The 4,052-nt window shown below is 63.9% G+C and overlaps 1 non-coding gene across 1 annotated transcript; it reads left to right on the forward strand.

The window, feature by feature from the left end:
• The first annotated feature begins 1,351 nt into the window (after window positions 1–1,351).
• On the forward strand, window positions 1,352–1,470 carry LOC131869755 (5S ribosomal RNA). Its single transcript, XR_009368129.1, has one exon. It is a non-coding gene; the product is annotated as a 5S ribosomal RNA (ribosomal RNA).
• Window positions 1,471–4,052: the final 2,582 nt, after the last annotated feature.

The following is a 4,052-nucleotide window of genomic DNA, read 5'->3' on the forward strand; positions in this document are numbered from 1 at the left end:
AAAATTTCCGTTTTGAAAGATAGTGAAAAAAACGGAACGCGGGTGCCATCTTGAGCCCGCCCTGGTGTGCAGCCCAGGCAAGTTGTGCGCACCAAGGCACCCACCCTGGCCAAGGTGGGTCACGGGGTGGGTCCTAGGGTGGGTAACGGGGTGGGTACTAAGGTGCGTGCCAAGGTGGGTCATAGGGTGGGTGCCAAGGTGGGCACCAGGGTGGGTGTGCACCAACCCTAGCCAGGGTAGGTCACGGGGTGGTTGTCGGGGTGGGCGTCAAGGAGCCAAGATGGGTGGCAAGTAGCCAAGTTGCGTGCCAAGGTGGGTGTCGGGGTGGGTGCCAAGGATCCAAGGTGGGTGCCAAGGAACCAAGGTGGGTGTCTGGGTGGGTGCCGAGGTGGGAGCCAGGGTGGGTCCCAAGGTGAGTGCAAAGGTGGGTGCCAGGGTCAAGGTGAGTGCCAATGTGGGTTCCAAGGTGCCAGGGTCAGGGTGAGTGCCAATGTGGGTTCAAAGGTGCTAAGTTGGGTGCGAGGTTGGGTGCGAGGGTGGGTGGGTGCCAAGGTGTGCTAGGTGGAAGCCCGGGTGGGTCGGCATCCCATGGGTGTCGAGTTGGGTGCCTGATGGGTGCTTCTTGTCAAGTTTTAGTCGCCGGGACTCATTTCGAGCCTTAGAGGTCGTTTCTTGTCCGGTTGCCCTGTCTTCGACCTGGGAACCCAATTTTGGTCCTCGGGTCCCATTTTTTTTTGTCTCGCATCCCACTTTTGGCCTGTGGCCTTTTCGGGGTCGATTCTCGTTTTGGGCATCAGAGCATGTTTCTTCTCCTAAAACCCAATATTTGTTTATTAAGTCTCGGAACACATTTTTGTTCTCGTGGACCCATCATGGGTCTTGGAACGCATTTGTGGTCCTTGGGTCCCATTTTGCATCCCGAAACTTGTGTTTTGGTGCTTGATCCCTATTTTGGGTGCCCACCTTGCACCAAGTGCGCACCCGGGGCAAACCGAGCGCCTTGGTGCACCGGGGCAAGATCGAGCGTGCACCCGAGGCGCCCCGAACATGCACCAAGGTGCACTCGGCCCACATGTGAGCGCAGGTCGTTGCGCCCGAGGTGGTGTGTGGGCACCGCGTTGCAGACGGGACACTGCACGCACACGACGCCCCCTCCAGGTGCACGCACGTAGGCCGGGCCGGGTGCACACCCGACGCCCTAGCAAGGTGCGCGCACCCGGGCAGGGCTCACACTTGGCGAACGGGGCGCACTTCGCGAGGGAGGGTGTGCACCTCGACGGGGGTGGGTGGCCGGGGTGGATTCGCACGTGGGTCGCGGTTTGCTAAGTACACACTGCGACAAGCTCATAACGGGTGCGATCATACCAGCGTTAGTGCACCGGATCCCATCAGAACTCCGCAGTTAAGCGCGCTTGGGCCGGAGTAGTACTGGGATGGGTGACCTCCCGGGAAGTCCCGGTGTTGCACCCTTTTTTAGTTTTTCGCCGGGCGTCGCAATGCTATTTGAATAAACCTTTTGCCCGTTTGCGTTCTCGTCGGGGCCGGGCCGGGCCGGGGTGCGCTGCCCGCACTACCGCGCGCGCGGGGGCGACACCGAGCGCGCACCCGAGGCGCCCCGAGCACACAGGCCACGGTGCAACCCGGGCGTTGTGCGCGCACCCCGGTGCGCCCGAGGTGCTGCGCGCGCACCCAGGTGAAATCGGTGTGCACCTCGGCCAGTGCGCGCTCGGTCGAGTCGCGCACGTTGGCCAAGGTGCACGGTGATGTTTCTTACTCTAAGGTTCCGCACCAGACGCCCGGGACAGGTGAGCGAAGCTGGGCGGGGCCGGGTGCGCGGCCGGGGCAGGTGCACGCAGCTGGAGAGAGCTTTGGAGCACACTTCGGAGCGCACCAATGATGCGCTCCATTCAAAAGTTTCCTGAAAAGGCAAAAAAAGTTGAGATTATAGAATTTCCCACTTGAGAGATTGTAAAAAAAAAAAATTTAAAATGAAGGAAACGCGGGTGCCAAGGTGTGCGCAGCCCAGCCAAGGTGTGCGCACCAAGGCGCCCACCCTGGCGAAGGTGCACGCAAGGTGCGCACCCGAGGCAAACCGGACAATTAACCCAACTTTCGACTTCGCGCGCACCTTGGAGCGCACTTCGGAGCGCTCCTTGGTGCGCACCAATCTTGGGCACCTCGGAGTGCACCATGGCGCCCACCAAGGTGCGCACCCGGGGCAAACCGAGCTCCGACTTCGTGCGCACCTTGGAGCGCACGAAAGGTGCGCACCATGGCGCCCACCAAGGTGCGCAGCCCAGCCAAGGCGTGCGCATCAAGGTGCGCACCCTGGCGAAGGTGCGCACCCGGGGCAAACCGAGCTCCGACTTCGTGCGCACCTTGGAGCGCACAAAAGGTGCGCAACCCAGCCAAGGTGTGCGCACCCCGGTCAAACCGAGCTCCGAATCGTGCGCACCAGAGGTGCACGCCATCGTGCGCACCTTGGAGCACACTTCGGAGCCCTCCTTGGTGCGCGCCGATGTTGCGCACCTCGGAGCGCACCCGGGGAAAACAATGCAATTAACCCGACTTTCGACTTCGTGGGCACCTCGGAGCGCTCTCGGGTTCGCACCTCGGAGCACACCGAGGTGCCCACCCTGGCGAAGGTGCACGCGAGGTGCGCACCCGGGGCAAACCGGGCTCCGACTTCGTGCACGCCGCACCTTGGAGCACACTTCGGAGCGCTCCTTGGTGCGCACCAGGGCGCGCAACCCAGCCGAGGTGCCCACCCCGGCGAAGGTGCACGCGAGGTGCGCACCCGGGGCAAACCGGGCTCCGACTTCGTGCACGCCATGGTGCCCACCGCGGCGAAGGTGCACGCGAGGTGCGCACCCGGGGCAAACCGGGCTCCGACTTCGTGCACGCCGCACCTTGGAGCACACTTCGGAGCGCTCCTTGGTGCGCACCATGGTGCCCACCAGGGCGCGCAACCCCGCCGAAGGTGCACGCGAGGTGCGCACCCGGGGCAAACCGGGCTCCGACTTCGTGCACGCCGCACCTTGGAGCACACTTCGGAGCGCTCCTTGGTGCGCACCATGGTGCCCACCAGGGCGCGCAACCCCGCCGAAGGTGCACGCGAGGTGCGCACCCGGGGCAAACCGGGCTCCGACTTCGTGCACGCCATGGTGCGCACCGCGGCGAAGGTGCGCACCCGGGGCAAACCGGGCTCCGACTTCGTGCACGCCGCACCTTGGAGCACACTTCGGAGCGCTCCTTGGTGCGCACCAGGGCGCGCAACCCAGCCGAGGTGCCCACCCCGGCGAAGGTGCACGCGAGGTGCGTACCCGGGGCAAACCGGGCTCCGACTTCGTGCACGCCGCACCTTGGAGCACACTTCGGAGCGCTCCTTGGTGCGCACCATGGTGCCCACCAGGCCGCGCAACCCAGCCAAGGTGTGCGCACCAAGGTGCACGCGAGGTGCGCACCCGGGGCAAACCGGGGTCCGACTTCGTGCACGCCGCACCTTGGAGCACACATCGGGGCGCTCCCGGGTTCGCACCGGCGTTGCGCACCGTGGTGGGCACCTCGGAGCACACCAAGGTGGGCAGCGAGGTGCGCACCTTTGATGCGATGCCTTCACTAATTTCCATAAAAGGCAAAAAAAAAACGAGATTTTAAAATTTCCGTTTTGAAAGATAGTGAGAAAAAGGGAATGCTGGTGCCATCTTGAGCCCGCCCTGGTGCGCAGCCCAGCCAAGGTGTGCGCACCAAGGTGCCCACCCTGGCGAAGGTGCGCGCCCGGGCAATTAACCCAACTTCCAACTTCGCGCGCGCCAGGGTGGGAGCGCACCCAACAACCGGGCCTGGGAAGAGCCAATGCGAGAAACCCCACCAAACGCTCTGACAAAAAAAGAGGGGGCGCTCCAGTAACCCCGCTTCGGAGCGCACCCTGGGCAAACCCAGCCAAGGTGCCCACCCCGGCCAAGGTGCAGGCGAGGTGCGCACCCGGGGCAAACCGGGCTCCGACAACGTGCACGCCGCACCTTGGAGCACACTTCGTAGCGCTCCCGGGT

This window comes from Cryptomeria japonica, unplaced genomic scaffold (assembly GCF_030272615.1).
Source record: "Cryptomeria japonica unplaced genomic scaffold, Sugi_1.0 HiC_scaffold_264, whole genome shotgun sequence".
Classification (NCBI taxonomy): domain Eukaryota; kingdom Viridiplantae; phylum Streptophyta; class Pinopsida; order Cupressales; family Cupressaceae; genus Cryptomeria; species Cryptomeria japonica.